The 18,329-nt window shown below is 40.2% G+C and overlaps 1 protein-coding gene across 7 annotated transcripts in view; it reads left to right on the top strand.

The window, feature by feature from the left end:
• Positions 1 to 9,009: 9,009 nt before the first annotated feature.
• The window catches only part of NUCB2 (nucleobindin 2), a 48,306-nt gene continuing 38,986 nt past the window's right edge, over positions 9,010 to 18,329 (top strand). The window contains exons 1-4 of one of the 7 annotated variants that reach the window (XM_078058341.1): positions 9,010 to 9,141; positions 11,309 to 11,426; positions 12,094 to 12,321; positions 14,109 to 14,261. The gene's annotated coding sequence lies outside the window, so the exon portion shown is untranslated. Of the gene's footprint in view, positions 9,161 to 9,415; positions 9,574 to 11,308; positions 11,427 to 12,093; positions 12,322 to 14,108; positions 14,262 to 18,329 lie in introns of those variants that run through there. The other 6 variants (XM_078058340.1, XM_078058342.1, XM_078058339.1 and 3 more) reach the window with 6 other exon arrangements.

Here is an 18,329-nt window from a genome sequence, read left to right as displayed (position 1 = left end):
AGAGAAAGGAATTTTTATTTTTTTAAAGATTTTATTTATTTGACAGAGAGAGACACACAGTGAGAGAGGGAACACAAGCAGGGGGAGTGGGAGAGAGAGAGAAACAGGCTCCCAAGGAGCAGGGAGCCCGATGTGGGGCTCAATGCGGGGCTTGATCCCAGACCCTGGAACCATGACCTGAGCTGAAGGCAGACACTTAACGACTGAGCCACCCAGGCGCCCCTGAAGGTAGACCTTTAACGACTGAGCCACTCAGGTGCTCTGAGGAAGGAATTTTTAAAGGAATTTGCACACATTATAACCAGAGGAACAAATTATAGGGTGATTTGGAATCAAGGTAAGGGTTTTATTTCAAATATTTTATTATGAAAGTTTTAAACAGACAGAAAAATTGAATGAAATTCACAGTAAATATCACTAAATTCTATAATAAAAACGTTACTCTATTTGTTTTATCACATCTTTTTATCTATTCATAGGGAAGGGATTTTTAAAAATGGAAAACACTCCTAGAGCATGTTTGTATGCCTAGAGTGTGATGGCTAGGGGAGATTAATGATACAGGGAAGACAGGGGATGGCCAAGTGAGAAAAATGAAGTCCTTGAGAACTGAGGGGAATGGATTCAGGTAAAGGGACTGCCTTTTATTGTTACAGGAGGAAAGAAAGAGGAAATGGTTACAGAATCATGTAGGTTTGTGGATTTGATAGTAGGAAAATGTGGCAGACACTACACTGTTGCCTAACTAACAGCTTAGACCCTCTCCTCTTGCTAATAGAACCCAAAATTTGGCACCACTGGCCCAGACCCAGGGAGTTAATAGTGGTTGGTCTCAGCCAGTCGACTACTGCATTCCCCTTTGCCAGATACTAACTTTCCCATCATATCTTGCAGCTAAGAGAATGGCCATAGAACCTATTTCTGGTCAATGGAACTTAAGGGTTGTTTGCTGAGGGGGCTTCAGTGAAAGCTTTTCCTTTGCTGAGAAAAGGGGAGGGAACTTCTCATATAAAAGGTCCTTTTGCTGCCTTCATCCAACTCCTGTGTTTTTCTTATTTTTGAATGTGGTCAAGTTCATGATGCAGGAAGTATGACAGCCATCTTTCAACCTTCAGTAAACTTGAAGATGAAAAGCCAGAGCTGAGAGAAGGCAAGAGGTAGGCAATATGATAATACTGTTTAGCAGCTGAACCAATGCCAACCACTGTCTCCTGCAGGCTTATTATTATCATGGAAAAATAAACTCCAATTCACTGAAGCCCTTGTAGTCAGGTTATGTCACTTTAGCTGAGTATAGATACAGAATATGAGGGAGGTACAGTGCCTATCCCTTTTTTTCTCCTGAACACCTCTTCCTATCTTGATCCTGGTTACAGACTCTATTCCCAGGCCACAGGAATAAATACCTGATCTAAACAGAACTTGGATTCTTTCTGCTGAAAATTTTAAACTTAATTAGGAATACCCAAAGGCAGAAGGAGATAATCTATTATCCCTTCTAGAAAGAAGGCCCAAGATCTCTTGCCCCTGGGATTGTTTCCCTCTTAGTCTGTCTACGAGTTACTCAATTATCCTCTCAATAAATCCCCCTTTTCTTAAAGTTAGCTAGAATTGGTTTCTGTTGCTTTAAACCAATGGTTCTCAACAAGAACCTGCCTCTTAATGAATATCTTGCAATGTCTGGAGATATTTTTGGTTGACACAACTGAGGGTGGGTAATTTTGGCATCTAGAGTGTAGATACCAGGGATGCTGGTAACATCTATAATGCACAGGACAATCCCCACGACAAAACGTATTTGACTCAAAGTGTCAATAGTGCTACTGTTGAGAAACCCTGCTTTACTTTTTTTTTTTAAGATTTTATTTATTGATTTGACAGAGAGAGACATAGCAAGAGAGCAGGGGGAGTGGGAGAGGGGGAAGCAGGCTTCCCGCTGAGCAGGGAGCCCGATGCGGGGCTCAATCTCAGCAATATAGAACTACAGTGGTAGAGACAAGGAAAAGGAATATTTTGGGTTTATCCAGGGCTGGGTTTTTTTTCCAGGTAAGAGCAATACAAGGAAATAAAGATAAGGGAGTTGATGTTTATATGGGACTTATTTTACTGATGAACAAGAGAAATTAAGCTAGATAATGAGGAAAGAAATAACAAGAGAGAAGTGATAGGGGCGCCTGGGTGGCTCAGTCGGTTAAGCGGCTGCCTTCGGCTCAGGTCATGATCCTGGGGTCCTGGGATCGAGCCCCACGTCTGGCTCCCTGCTCAGCGGAGAGCCTGCTTCTCCCTCTCCTACTGCCTGCCACTCTGCCTTCTTGTGCTCTCTCTTTCTATGTCAAATAAATAAAATCTTTAAAAAAAAAAAGAGAGAGAAGTGATAATAAAAAATGATGGGAAAGAAAAATTAAGAAAACAATCCCATTTACAATTGCATCAAAAATAATAAAATACCTAGAAAATAAATTTAAACAAGGAGGTGAAACACCTATACACTGAAAACTATAAGACATGGATGAAAGAAATTTAAGAAGACACAAATAAATTAAAAGATATCCCATGCTCATGGATTGGAAGAACAAATATTGTTAAAATGTCCATACTACCCACAGCAATCTACAGATTCAATGCAAATTCAAGTGGCATTTTTAAAACAGAAATTGAACAAATAATCCTAAAATTTATATGTAACCATAAAAGACCCAAAAGAGCCAAGGCAATCTTGAGAAAGAATTACAAAGCCAGAGGCGTCACACTTCCTGATTTCAAACTATATTACAAAACTGCGGTAACCAGAACAATATGGTATTAGCATAAAAACAGACATAAGGGCTCAATGGAACAGAACACCCAGGAATAAACCCATGCATATATGGTCAATAATTAATTTATGAAGAATGCACAATGGGAAAGGACAGATTCTGCAATAAATGCTGTTGGGAAAATTGGACAGCAACATGCCGAAGAAAAACTGGACCACTATCTTACACAAGAAACAAAAATCAATACAAAATAGATTAAACACATGAATGTAAACCTGACACCATAAAACTCTTAGAAGAACTTCCACGTGGGTGGTAAGCTCCTTAACATCAGTCTTGGTGATGACTTTTTGGAATTCACACCAAAAGCAAAGGCAAGAAACACTAAAATAGGGGTGCTTCAGTGGCTGGGTCAGTTAAGCATCTGCTTTCAGTTCAGGTCATGATCTCAGGGTCCTGGGATCGAGCCCAGCATCAGGCTCCCTGCTCAGCAGGGAGCCTGCTTCTCCCTCTCCCTCTGCTGCTCCCTCCTGCTTGTGCTCTCTGTGCTTTTAAATAAATAAATAAATAATCTTAAAAAGAGAAAAAAGAAACACAAAAATAAACAAATGAGACTGCATCAAACTAAAAAGTTTCTGCAGAGCAAAGGAAACTCTTCAACAAAATGAAAAGGCAATCGATGGAATGGGAGACAGTATTTGCAAATCATATATTTGGTAAGGGGTTAATAGCCAAGTACATAAAGAACGCATATAACTCAATAGCAAAAAATAGGGGCACCTGCTGGCTCAGTCAGTAGAGCATGCAGCTCTTGATCTCAGGCTCATGACTTCAAGCCCCATTTTGGGCACAGAGATTACCTAAAAAAATCCAATTTTAAAATGGGCAGAAGATCTGAATAGACATTTTCCATTAAATTTATTTTCTAGATATTTTATTATTTTTTGATGCAATTGTAAATGGGATTGTTTTCTTAATTTTTCTTTCCCATGGTCAAGAGACACATGAAAAGATGCTCAATATCACTAGTCATCAGAGAAATGCAAATCAAAACCACAACGAGGGGCGCCTGGGTGGCTCAGTCGTTAAGCGTCTGCCTTCAGCTCAGCTCATGGTCCCAGGTTCCTGGGATCGAGCCCCGCATTGGGCTCCCTGCTCTGCCAGAAGCCTGCTTCTCCCTCTCCCACTCCCCCTGCTTGTGTTCCCTCTCTCGCTGTGTCTCTCTCTGTCAAATAAATAAATAAATAATCTTAAAAAAAACCCAAAACACAATGAGATATCACCTCATCGATACACCTAGATAGAATAGCTATTATCAAAAAGACAAGAAATAACAAATAACAAGTGTTGGAGAGGATGTGCAGAAGAGGGAACCCTTGTACACTGTTGGTAGGCATGTAAATTGGTGCATCCACCATAGGAAATAATATGGAGGTTCCTTAAAAGATTAAAAATAGAACTACCATTTGATCTAGCAATTCCACTACTGGTATTTATCCCAAGGAAATGAAAATACTAACTTGTAAAGCTACCTGCATCTCTATGTTCATTGCAGGATTATTTACAATAGCCAAGACATGGAAACAACCTAAGTATCCACTGATGGATGCATGGATAAAGAAGTGGTGGTATCTATATACAATGGAATATTATTTAGCCATAAAAATAAGAAAATCCTGCCATTTGCAACAGCGTGGATGGACCTTGAGGGCGAGATGCAAAATGAAATAAGTCAGACAGAGAAAGACAAATACCATATGATCTCACTTATATGTGGAATCTAAAAAAAAACAAAAACAGGGGCGCCAGGGTGGCTCAGTCGGTTAAGTGTTCAGCTCAGGTCATGATCCCAGAGTCTTGGGATAGAGCCCTGCATCGGGCTCCCTGCTCAGTGGGGAGCGTGCCTCTCCCTCTCCCCACCCGCTCCCCCCCACTCGTGCTCCCTCTCTTTGTCACTCTCTCTCAAATAAATAAATAAAATATTAAAAAAAAATAAAAAACAAACTCATAGAAGAGATTGGTGGTTGCCAGATTCAGGAGGTGGGGAGTGGGTGAAATAGGTGAAGGTGGTCAAAAGGTACAAACTTCCAGTTGTCAAATAAATAAATCCTGGGGACATAAAGGATAGCTTGGTGACCATAGTTAAAAAATCTTGTATTGCATTTTTGAAAGTTGCTAAGAGAGTAAATATTTTTTTAAGTGTTTATTTATTTATTTTAGAGAGAGAGCAAGTGAGCACAGGGGCCCAATGGAGAGCTGGGGGGAAAGGTAGAGGGACAGGTAGAGAATCTCAAGCAGACTTCCCACTGAATGCAGAGCTCCATCCTACCACCCTAATCAGAATGACCTGAGATCAGGTCCTGAGTGGAAATCAAGAGTAGGATGCTTAACTGACTGAGCCAACCAGTTGCCCCACTAAGAGAATAAATCCTAAAAAGTCTCATCATAAGAAAAAAATTTGTAATTATGTGTGATGATGGATGTTAACTAGACTTATTGTAGTGATCATTTCACAATATATACATATTGAATATATAATTTTGAAACATTATGTTGTACACCAAAACTAATATAATGTTATTTGTCAATTATACTTCAATAAAGAAAAAAAAACTCTGATGAAATCAAGTTGATCTAGAGATAACTCGTATCCTGTAGAGCTTCTTAAAAATGCAGAATCTCAGGCCTCATTGTAGATCTACTGAATCAGAATCTGCATTTTAACGAAATCCTCACATGATTTGTATGCACATTAAGGTCTGGGAAGAGGATTTAATAAAGGTGAAAATTTTTGCACTGGGGATGCTGAAAAGATGCTTCTGACAGAATTTTTTAAATCAGAGGTTAGCAAAAAAAATTTTTTTTTTCTGTAAAGAGCTAGGTAGTAAGTATTTTTAGCTTTGAGGGCCAAACAGTCTGTTACAACCACTCAACCCTACCATTATAGTACAACAGCAACCAGGGACAGTACATAAACAAGTGAGTGTGACTGTTGAGTATGGCTTTGTTTCCAAAAAACTATTTGCAAAAACAGGCAGTTGGTTGATTTGGTCCAAGGGCCATAGTTTGCTGACCCCTGATCTAAACCTTAGTAAAATGAGTAAGTCTTGGCTCCCATGTAGAGTGTACTGTTGAGTTTTCTTGTTCTGATTACTTACTGTCTCTTGTCAGTAAATACTCCCCTGCCTCCCTCTCTCTTCTTCTGAAGACAATGAAGAACTTGGCCAGTTGATGCTCTATGGGATCCTAGAAGAAGTGAGAAGGGGGAGAACTGAAGTATTAGGAAGCCAGAATCTCCTTGACATCATTTTTTTCTGCCCAAAGTACCAAGAGATGTACTATGGGGCAGGCTTTACATCAGCTGTTTCTTTAGAGTTGTTTCCCTTTTATTTTCTCCTGGCTTCCAGTAAACTCATTTTGAGCTTCTCCTCTGAGCCAAGGGAAATCAAGAAAAGATATTCTATCCTTGCATAGACCGCGTTGAGCAACAGCCCCTTGATGGCAGTGGCAGTGGTAATCAGAGAGGGATTCAAAGGTAACAGGCTGGAGGTTGGGGGTCCTGGAGGGGAAGAGATACAGTATCTATTGAGCATCTCCTCTCTAACACTTTATATACATCATTTGAATCCTTACAGTAAGTCCAGTATTATGACCCCAGGATACAGATGGAGAAACTGAAATCATTATTTTATCAAACGTTAATATAGCAATTACTGTATGCCAGGCACTGCTCTGCTTTACAAATAAAAACTCATTTAACCCTCAGAACTCTATGAGGGGGAACCATTATTGCCTCCATGTTAGAAATGGGGAAACCACGCTATGGAGACTGGTTAAGTAACTTCCAGAGGAAATTCAGTTAATAAAGGTAGAGCTGGGTTTTTAATCCAGACAGGATGGGATCCTGTTCTGACTCCGAAACCTTGTTTTTCCCTTGTACAATGTAATAATAGTATGTTCTCCAGTTCTCCTCCCCATCAGATTTTCCATCAGTGCTAAACTCCCCAAGTTTGGGGTTACCTATTAAGTAACATTTCCTTATTAGTCCCTCAGATCATAGCATGTTTCCAGGGCTCATTATCAACATCTCTATTTTTCCCTACCACAAAACAATCTTTATTAGTATAAGAGATGCTGTTGCCTGCTTTATATGAACATGACATTCTGAAATATTCTCCTCAGCAATTTCTCCTAATTCTGGATCTTGCTGTTTAATCTTTGTTTGCCCTGTCTTCCTTGTCTTCTCTTTTTTGTTCATGCCAGAATATTGTTGAGAATAATGCTGACATCTCAGTCACCACACTAGTGTACATTATCTTTTTCCTCTTGTTATTGGACTAATCCAATTTTCTTATTTTCCATTATTCATCTCCATTGGATTACTATCAATAATCTAGATACATTATTACCAGATCTTTCAGGGTGTCCCCTTAAAGGGTCTATCCCAAATCTTAGTGCCTGGATAAGGCACTATGTGTTTGGCCCTCTGGTAGATAATGGGTAATAAAAATGTGGAAGATGGGGATGCCTGCGTGGCTCAGTTGGTTAAGCATCTGCCTTTGGCTCAGGTCATGACCCCAGGTGTTGGGATCAAATCCCGCATTCTGCATCTGGCTCCTTGCTCAGTGGGGAGACTGTTTCTCCCTCTGCCTGCCACTCCCCCTGCTTGTGCTCTCTCTCTCTCTGACAAATAAATAAATAAAATCTTAAAGAAAAATGTGGAAGATGTATTTACAGTTTAGTGTTTTCCAGTGTTGGGATGTGGTATTGTCCCCTGATCTGACACTAATATTGATTATTAATGTTACCTAACCAATATACAATAATATTTCTCATGTTCTTCAAATTGAAATTCAGTGCTCCTACATCACCTCTTGAATATTCTTACTCTAGTGCTTTCGCTCTTCAATCTATCCATCGGAACAGAACATGATTATTTTCCTTACATTTGCCTCTGCCATTAAATCTTCATTAGAGGCAGAATCACAACATTCTAAGACTTTGATGATGATAAGGGAGATAGTTTAAGATTTTGACTTAAAGAAAATGGACAAGTGTTTCTAACTGAATCTTAAAAAGGTTTGAGGCATTGTTAAGTATGTCGATGAGAAGTGTGTAGGAGCAAAGTTTACTGGTCTTGAAGTCCAAAGACTTGAATTATAGTCCTAGTTCAGCCACTAAGGTAAGAATGGCTAACATTTATTGAGCACTTAGTATGTGCCAGTCACTTTTCTACTAATTGTTATGCTGTAAGGAGGAGGGTACAATTATCATCCCCATTTTACAGACAAGGAAACCGAGGCACAAAGCGCTTAAGTAACTTGGAGTTGGTATGGTAAACTGAATCCGGTTTTGCAACGTAGGCAGTCTGGCTCCAAACTGGTGCAGTTAGTTACTACCTGCCTTTATTTCCTGGTAAATAGAAGCAACCATGATTAACATACATGCAGCAGGTTCTGTACTGGTTTTCTGCAATGTTTTACTCATCTAATCTTCACTAACAACTCTGAGATAGATACCATTTTTTGCAAGCTAGAAAACTTGTTTTGGGCGGTACTATTATTTGGCAGACATGCTTTGGAATCAGCCACGAGGGTCCCAAAAGCTTCTCTAACCCTCGAACCACGTATATCTTTGAGCCTGTTTTCCCACCTTTAAAGCGAGGGGGAGTGGAGTAACGCCTCAGTTCTAGGAGCGGAGGCTGTGGAGAAAAGAGATAATGTGCGCAGAAGGGTGTGAGAGATGGGAGAAGGGGTAGTAAAAAGCAATCAAGCTCGGTGGCCGAGGGCCCTGCATGCACCACCACGGTTGGTGAGGATGCGGATACCAGAAAAGATTCCCGCCGGGAGGAGGCCGGGGGTGTCAGTCACCCCGAGCGAGGCCTATAGGCGAAAATGGGCCTGGCAGCCTATCTCTGACCGGTCTGGGCGCTGCCGGCGCAGGCCAGCGGCCAAGGGGGAGGCGATCCCTGGGGCTTTGTCCCGATCCCGGCACAGCACCTCACCCGCCCAAATTCCTGCTTCGCAGGCTTCTCCATGAAAGCTAGAGAGGGAAGGGGCGCGGCTTCCCCGCCCGCGTCGCAGAGCGCCACGTCCCTCTTGGCTTAGGCCCCCCAGGCTCCTTCGCGTTCCAGTTCCACACCGCCCGCCTCTCAGCCAGCGGGCGCGGCCTCGTCTCCGCCCCCGCCAATCGGCAACTTCCGCGATCCTAATCGGACCAATCAGAGGCTGTCGGAGGGGCGGGGGCTGTCGCCAAGGCAGCGAAGAGGCGGGAGCGCGCGGTCAACAGCGGTCCAGAGCAAAAACGCGGGCGGGGGGCTGGAGAGACAGGTTTATGTACTGCGTGCATTCAGCAGGCGGAGCCTCGAGCGCCGAGACCCGGCTTGGTAAGGCCGGGGACCCGAGGTGGGTGCGGATCAGCGCGGCGGGAGGCTGGAGCGGGTCCTGAGATAGGGCTCAGGGCTTCGCCTGCCCTACCCTGCAGTGAGAATGGCGGGGGAAACCGCACAGTGGGCGGGCACCGGTGGAGGGGCGCTTGCAGTTGCAACCCGAGGCGTGGGGTCCCTTTTTCCACTCCACTCGCAGCAGGGCACTCAAGCTTTCTTTGGGGTAGCTGAAGGTGGTAGACTCTTGGCCGGGAGCAGGCGTGGGTGAGTGCAGGACCGAGACCCCGACAGGGTCCAGCCTCGCCTTGGCAGGTCGATGGGCGAAGGAGGTGCCCACTGAGAAGGGGGGTGTACCCACCAGTTCCCTGCTGATGCACATCACCCCCGGAGCGGTCAAGCAAAACTAGGCCGGCGAATCCTGCTCTTCTGCCGGTGTGTTAACCGCGTAACCCTTGACACTTAGAGAAAGTTCGTGTCAGCTGTGGTATTGTTTTCCCTTAAGTGAGAAATAATTGCTGTGAGATGAGCTCTTTCTGTTTCGGAGATAGTACTTACACTTTCTTGTTGCACTTGCTAAATGGTAACTCCGCGAACAAATGTAGTTATTGTTGTGGTCGGTGCTGGCAGTTGGTCTTGGGTGGCAATTATTTTACAATATCCAGATTTTTTTTTTTTAAGATTTTATTTATTTATTTGTCAGAGAGAGAGAGCACAAGCAGGGGGAGCGGCAGGCAGAGGGAGAGGGAGAAGCAGGTTCCCGCTGAGCAGAGAGCCGGACCATGGGGACATGGGGCTCGATCCTAGGACCCTGGGATCATGACCTGAACCGTCGGCAGTCGCTTAACGGACTGAGCCACCCAGGCGTCCCACAATATTCAGATATTTTATAATATGGAGACAGAGACAGGAACAGAGAGAGAGGGAAAGGAGGAGGGAGAAAATATGAACATGACCCTTGAACCATTATTCTGATTTTTGGGAGACAGAACCTCTTGAGATTCTCAGAGTGTCCACTAAACTCCTAAATTGGATAATATACATTTACACAATTGAATAAGTAAGTGCTCCCATCTAAGCCTTTTATTAATGCTATTAAATCCATGGATGAATATGAACATCAAACCACTTACTATTATCTTGGCTAAAAAAGGGGGAAGGAGGTTAAATGCAAATATTTCTGATAGTCAATTCTGTCTGAAGGAGATTCTGGACTTTCTCTAAAGAATCGGAAAAAAGAATGCTGAGACAGTTGCTTTAAGGAATTTATTAAAAGTAGAATGGTTAATAGAGGAACTGATGCAAATATTTCTGATAGTTTGAAGGAGATTCTGGACTTGCCGTGTAAGAATTGAAAGAATTGAGGAAACATTTGCTTTAAGGAATTAGTTAAAAGTTGAATGACTATAGGTATAATAGATTTGGATCCTATAACCTATAGATTCTTTTATGATTTATTTAAATTTTTGTTTCTTAGGGCCTTCCCTGGTGAATTCTGTTGAATATTTAGGCAATATCTACATTTTTGCATCTTGTCCCTCATAGATATTATCTCAGGATTCATCTTGATTGAAGTTGAATGCAAGTTCTTGTTTCATAAAACTTGATCAGCAAGTTCAATAAATGCTGAACAAATGTCTCAACAAATGTTCCTCAGTTAATAGGGCCCAAAATTAAAAAAAAAAAAAAAAGGAAATTTAGAATGAGAAATCTCAAATACTATTACTCTTGTGATTGGGGTGAACATGGAAACTCCTGTTTCTCATCTTGTTCTCTAAACTCTCCATGATCCGGTCTAACTTGTTAGTGAAAAATTCATTTCCGCCTCCTTGTGGTTACTAGTGCTGTTCTCTTCCAGCAATCTTAATATACCCATCTTGCATGGCCTAAGTCCCTGCTCTGTTCACCTTAATCTGCCCATCGGTACTTACTGTTCAACTTTTGCCAAGTTGGTTTGTGCCCTGTAAATACCAGTTAAAACGAAATGCACAATGAAAACAATGAGGGTACCTTTCAAAACACTAGTTATTAATCATGGTTGCTAATATAGACTATCAGCATAATCAATACCAGTGTCTTTTTGTTTGGAGATATGTTGTATATCTCTATAGATATATCTAATTAATTTTGTTATTTAGAATAATATTTAAGTTGCTTTCTACTTTCTAAGGGTCCTTTTGATGAATGAGGAAAATACCCTTTTAAATATTGGGTAGCTGGAGGAATCAAATATAGGATTTTAACATGCATTGAAAGTAATCCCTGAAGTGGATAATCTTTTAAGTATCGTGAGTAATTGAGTTGACTGTATTTGGTATGATAGATGATTAACTCTTTCTAAATATCTGAAGGTCTAATACTCCGGTTTCTCTTCAAAACGCATAAATCTTTCGCCTTTTACTAAATATCTGAAGGTCTAGAAGGGGGACATTTGTTATTTTTATGTTGGATATGTGCAATTAGCTTATAGACTTTAAAAAACAGACTCCTAACAATTTCAAATAATTTATTTAAGGAAAAAATCTCAATCGCTTATTGATTTTCAATCCAAAGTTAAAAAAAACATGAAATGGTGAAAATTATTCCTGATTAGAATTTGATGGCCAGATTCCAATCCTGGCTCTGTCAAATAGTTTTGGCGAGGTCAGTTAGCTTCCTTATGCTTTATAACCTTTTGTAAAAGTTGGGTCTGAACCAAACCACCTCTGAGATCATTTCTGGTCCCAGAATTCTGTTTTAAAAATTTTTAAGCAACCTAGTGGAAATTGAGATAGCAGTTGTATGCTTTTATTTTTGGCAGAGCTTTTTAAAAAATTTTTTTTAATTATTTTTTTTTAATTTGGCAGAGCTTTTTGGCATATTGTATTTTAGTTATCCAAAGTACAGTATATATGAATAATGGAGACATTGTAATTTTAAATTTTTTTAAAAAGATTTTATTTATTTATTTGACAGAGAGAGCAAGAGAGCACAAGCAGGGGAGCAGGAGAAGGAGAGGGAGAAACAGGCTCCCCGCTGAGCAGGGAACCTGATGCAGGGCTCGATCCCAGGACCCCGTGATCATGACCTGAGCCAAAGGCAGACGCTTAACCACCTGAGCCACCCAGGCGCCCGAGACATTGTAATTTTAATACATTTGTTTATTGAGTGATACAGATGAGAAACAGTATCTGCTTTCATTAAGTAAGTCTATTATCAAGGATACTGTAACCAATTAAGATTGAAAAAAGAAAAGCATTATGATGGTGTCCTTGGTTGGTGTCCTTTTCTACAGATAAGAGCATCAAAGACATTAATATCTATACTAATGTCTTGATACAGCTCAGCTGGTCATACATCTGATGCTTTATTTTGAATCTCACTTTCCTTTGGACTCTCATTTAAAAAAAATTTTTTTTAATTAAGTAATCTCTATGCCCTAAGCGGGGCTCGAACTTACAACCCCGAGATAAAGAGTTGCATGCTCCACTGACTGAGCCAGCCAGGCACCTGAATATCTATACTAATGTCTTCATTCATGGAAGGGTTGGAGTCCAGCTCAGCTGGTCATACATCTGATACTTTACTTTGAATCTTGCTTTCCTGTGGACTCTCATTTTTAAGGGGAAAAATGGAGTTGAGTACTAGGGTACTGGTGTTCCTCATCACTGCTGCCATTGAGAAACTCAGAAGCCATTTATTTTTCTCCACCCTGCTCCTTTTCACAGTTAGAATTATGACATTGACAGGAAGAAGAACCAACCCAGGTTTCCTGGCCAAGGGCAGTGCCTTGGAGAAAGAAACCTGGGACTCTTGTTTTAATCCTGGGGAGGAAGAGATTGTATTCCTCTTTTGTTGGATGTATTCTTGTCATTGGCCTACAGCTGCATCAGGACTTTGGCTGTGGCAATGCTCAGAGGAGAGTTCTAATGCAGCCTTGCCAAAAATGACATTTAAAGGTTGTATGTCAAACTGGTATATTGCTCTTTAGGTTTTATAACTTTGTGTGTTTACAGAACAGATTTTTATTACTTTTTATAGCTATTTCATTTTCAAGACACAGAAGGCATTAATATTTACTGAGCATTTATGATTGCCATGCTTTGTGCTAATTACCATGTATTCATTCTTATTTCAGCCAATCAAAAACTTATGAAGAAGTATTAGTTCAGTTTATAGGCAGTTTATAGGCAGAAAATTTGAGAATCAGAGAGGCAAATAGCTTGCCAGTAATTGGGAGTGATAAGGATTCAATCTGTGGTTTATTTTTGACCATGCTGTGTTAATAAAAGTCATATGCCTTTTTTTACATATAACGTGCATGATCACTCTCCGGCTTAGATGATTTTATGTTAATATACCATAAAAAGAAGGAAAAATATGTCTTCTTAAAATCTGAAGATATTTTATTTGCTTATTTTCTTTATAGAATGCTTAGAAATAATTCCTTTTGTTCACCAGTGAGTTTGCACATGAGCCAACTACCTATCTGACAGGTAGTGAGGTTTCAAAAAAGAAAATTTGAGCTATTTTGCTTCATTACTGATCTCTGTGACTGAGACTGGGGCCAAGGTTAATTTTTTAAAGTGGTGGTAAGAGTAAAGAAAGATTCTAGTTAAGGATTTTAAGAAAAATTTCAGTTAAGGCTCTAAGGAGAAAACCTATATCTTGAAGTCTCATTGTTGAGGAAAATAAGCTTTTAGTCTGAATTCTTCTTATTTACAAGGGGAGTGATATGGTAAAGCCTTGGCATCTTAAACCCAAATCTTTGTTTATTGTGGTCTTTGATTCTGTTTATTTAATATTTCTCTCTCCCCTCTCCACTGGATTTTGATATAATTTAGTCTCCTTCCACATCGTAAAAATTTGGTACTTTTTCTATATATAGGATGTGACAAATATATATACTATCATATGCCATTACCACTGTAATAAGGCTAAATTTATGTTTATATTTAATCTGTTTTTATTTCATTTTTTTTTACATTTAGAACTTGTTGAGTCAGTTTTTAGTGAAAAAGCATTGACCTAGGAGCCAAGACCCACCTCTTCACTAATTTGATATTGTGCAAGTCATCTTACCTCTCTGGATCTCAGTTGCCTGATCTGTAAAAAGGAGATAAAAATTCTTTACTTATCTGAAGGTAAGTGATCAGTTAAGATAGCAAAAAATAAAAACAGATTTAATGATGGCTTAAACACACAATATTTATTTTCTCATGTAAAATAATTTTTTTTTTAAAGATTCTATTTATTTATTTGAGAATGAGAGAGAGAGAGAAAGAGAGAGAGAGCACAAGCAGGGTGAGGGGCAGAGGGAGAAGCAGACTCCCCACTGAGCAGGGAGCCCAATGCAGGGCTCGATCCTGGGATCCCAGGATCATGACCTGAGCTGAAGGCAGATGCTTAACTGACTGAGCCACCCAGGTGCCCCTCATGTAAAATAATTCTTGAAGTAGGTTGTTTAGGATAGGTATAGTAGTTTCATAAAGTTATCAGGGACCTAAGCTTTTCCCAGTTCTTTGATCTGCCATTCCTAAGGTGTGGCACTGGTCCTTGTAGTCCAGGATAGCTGCCAGAGTTCTAATCATCACAACCCAGTTCCAGGCAGCAAGGCAAAGACAAAGAGGGATCCTCTTCCTTTAAGGAGACTTCCCAAACCAAAGCTCAGGTTACCAGGGAAGCAGGGAAATGTAGCTGGATACATAGCTACCCTGAATAAAATTGGGCTTTTGTTACTGAGAAGGAAGGGACGATTTGGATATTGGCAGGCAAATCGGAGTCTCTGCCATACTATGGACCGTTTTTTTCTCTTTCATCTCTGAGATCTATAAGCTATGATAACCACTTGCAGAAGCTTCTGTAATTGCCACAGAAGAGCTTTGTCTGATCATTGTCTTCAGAATGAATAACTTTAATCTAATAAATTATGTTTCTTTTTTTTTTTACTTTTAGCCTGTGATTCATTATAGAAGCTTTCCTGTCTTATTGAGTATTTGTTCTGGTTATTACTATTATTTTTATTATTGAAATATAACTGACAATGTTATTAGTTGCAGGTATACAACATAGTGATTCATCAGTTCTATATATTACCCAGTGCTCACTCCAATAAGTGTACTTACCATCTCTCACCATACAAAGTTATTACATTATTACTGACTATATTCCCTGTGCTGCACTTTTCATCCCCATGATTATTTATTTTGTAACTAGAAGTTTGTATCTCTTAATTCCTTTCACCTATTTTACCCATCCTTCTACTTCCCTTCTACTTGGCAACCACCAGTTTGTTCTCTGGATTTATGAATCTGTTTTTGTTTGTTCATTCATTTTGTTTTTTATTATTTATTTATTTTTTTCTTTTTAAAGATTTCATTTTATTATTTATTATTTTTTATTATTATTATTTTTAAAGATTTTATTTATTTATTTGACAGAGAGAGAGAGACTGAGAGAGGGAACACAACAAGCAGGGGGAGTGGGAGAGGGAGAAGCAGGCTTCCCACTGAGCAGGGAGCCCGATGCGGGGCTTGATCCCAGGACCCTGGGATCATGACCTGAGCCGAAGGCAGACGCTTAATGACTGAGCCCCCAGGTGCCCCTCATTTTATTATTTATTTGAGATAGAGAGCGAGAGTGAGAGAGAGGGAGAGAGAGAGAGACAGAGAGCACGAGCAGGGGGAGGGGCAGAGGGAGAGGGAGAAGCAGACTCTCCACTGAGCAGGGAGCCTGATGCGGGGCTTGATCCCAGGACCCTGGGATCATGACCTGAGCCAAAGGCAGATGCTAAACCGACTGAGCCACCCAGGTGCCCCCATTTTGTTTTTTCGATTCCACATATAAGTGAAATCATATGGGATATGACTTTCTTCATCTGATTTATTTCACTTAGCATAATACCCTCTAGGTATATCCATGTTGTTGCAAACGACAAGATTTTGTTCTTTTTTATGGCTGAGTAACATTCCAGGATATATACCACATTTTCTTTATCTGTTCATCTATCAATGGACACTGAGGTTGCTTCCATGTCTTCACTGTTGTAAATAATGCCGCAGTAAACAGGGATGCATATAGTTTTTTCAAATTAGTGTTTTCATTTTCTTTGAATAAATACCCAGTAGTGGAATTACTAGATCATGTGGTATTTCATTTTTAATTTTTTGAGGAACCTTCATGCTGTTTTTCTAGTGATTGTACCAATTTACATTCCCACCAACAGTGCACAAGAGATCCCTTTTCTCTACATTTTGGTTTACACTTGTTCTTATTGATACTAGCTATTCTGATTGGTGTGAGGTGATACCTCAATGTGGTTTTGATTTGTATTTCCCTGATGATGAATGATGTTGAGCATCTTTTCAAGTGTCTGTTGGCCATCTGTCTGTCTTCTTTGGAAAAATGTCTGTTCAGGTCCTGTGCTCTTTTTTGAATCCGATTTGTTTTTTTGCTATCAAGTTGTATGAGTTCTTTATATATTTTGGATATTAACTCCTTATTGGATATATCATTTGCAAATATCTTCTCCCGTTCAGTAGATTGCCTTTTTATTTTGTTGATGGATTACTTTACTGTGCAAAAGCTTTTTAATTTGATGTAGTCCAAATAGTTTATTTTTGCTTTTGTTTCCCTTGCCAAAGGAGACATATCTAGAAAAATATTTCTAAGGCTGATGTCAAAGAGAAGAGTGCCTGTTTTTTTTATTCCTAGGAATTTTTATGGTTTTAGGTCTCACATATAGATCTTTAATCCATTTTGAATTTATCTTTGTGTATGGTGTAAGAAAATGGTCTAGTTTCATTCATTTGCATATAGCTGTCCAGTTTTACCAAAACCATTTATTGAAGAGACTGTCTTTCCCCCATTGTATATTCTTGTCTCCTTTGTCACAGATTAGTTTTTTTTTTTTTTTAAGAGGGAGAGAGAGTGTATGCAAGTGGGGGTTAGGGGGAGAGGGAGAGATCCTATTTTTTTTTTTTAATTTATTTTTTTATTTGAGAGAGAGAGAGAGAACACATGCATACAAGCAGGGGAGGAGAAGAGGGAGAGGGAGAGAGAGAGAGAGATCTCAAGCAGACTTCCCGCTAAGCGGGGAACCCGATGCAGGGCTTAATGCAGGGCTTGATCTTACAACCCTGAGATCATGCCCTGAGCCTAAACTGAGAGTTGGCTGCTCAACCAACTGAGCCACACAGGCACCCCAGGGAGAGAGAGAATCTTAAGCAGGCTTCACGCTCAGCACAAGCCTGACCTGAGGCTCAGTCTCACAACCCTGAGATCATGACCTGAGCCAAATCAAGAGTTAGACACTTAACTGACTGAGCCACCCAGGCATCCCTGTTGTAGATTAATTGACTGTATAAGCATGGGTTTATTTCTGGGCTCTGTATCCTTTTTTTTTTTTCTTTTCTTTAAATATTTTATTTATTTATTTGAGAGAGAGAGGCAGCATGAGCAGTGGGAAGGGGCAGAGGGAGAGGGAGAAGCAGACTCTCTGCTGAGCAGGGAGCCTGATGAGGGGCTTGAACCCAGGACCCTGAGATCATTACTTAAGCTGAAGGCAGATGCTTAATGGACTGAGCCACCCAGGCACCCCTGGGCTCTGTATTCTGTTCTGCTGATCTATGTGTCTATTTTTGTGCCAATACCATACTGTTTTGATTACTATAGCTTTGTACTATAGCATAAAAATCTGGGATTGTGATACTTGCAGCTTTGTTCTTCTTTCTCAAGATGGCTTTGGCGGGTGCCTGGGTTGCTCAGTTGGTTAAGCATCTGACTCTTGATTTCAGCTCAGGTCATGATCTCAGGGTCCTGGGATTAGCCCTACATGGGGCTCTGCGCTCAGCGTGGATCTGCTTGGGATTCTCCCTCTCCGTCTGCCCCTCGTCCTGCTTGTGCTCTTTCTCTATCTCTTTCTGAAATTAAAAAAAAAAAGAAAAAAAAAGATTGCTTTGGCTATTCAAGGTCTTTTGTGGGTTTATACAAATTTTAGGATTATGTTCCAGTTTTGTGTAAAGTACTATTGGTATTTTGATAGGGATTGCATTGAATATAGATTGCTTTGGGTAGTATGGACATTTTAATTATATTAATTCTTCTAATCCATAAGCATGGTATATCTTTCCGTTCATGTTATCTTCAATTTCTTTCATCAATGTCTTCTTACAGTTTTCAGAGTTCAGTTCTTTTACCTCCTTAGTTAAATT

Source organism: Halichoerus grypus, chromosome 11 (genome assembly GCF_964656455.1).
Source record: "Halichoerus grypus chromosome 11, mHalGry1.hap1.1, whole genome shotgun sequence".
Lineage (NCBI taxonomy): Eukaryota > Metazoa > Chordata > Mammalia > Carnivora > Phocidae > Halichoerus > Halichoerus grypus.
This window is presented reverse-complemented; position numbering and strand designations above follow the sequence as displayed.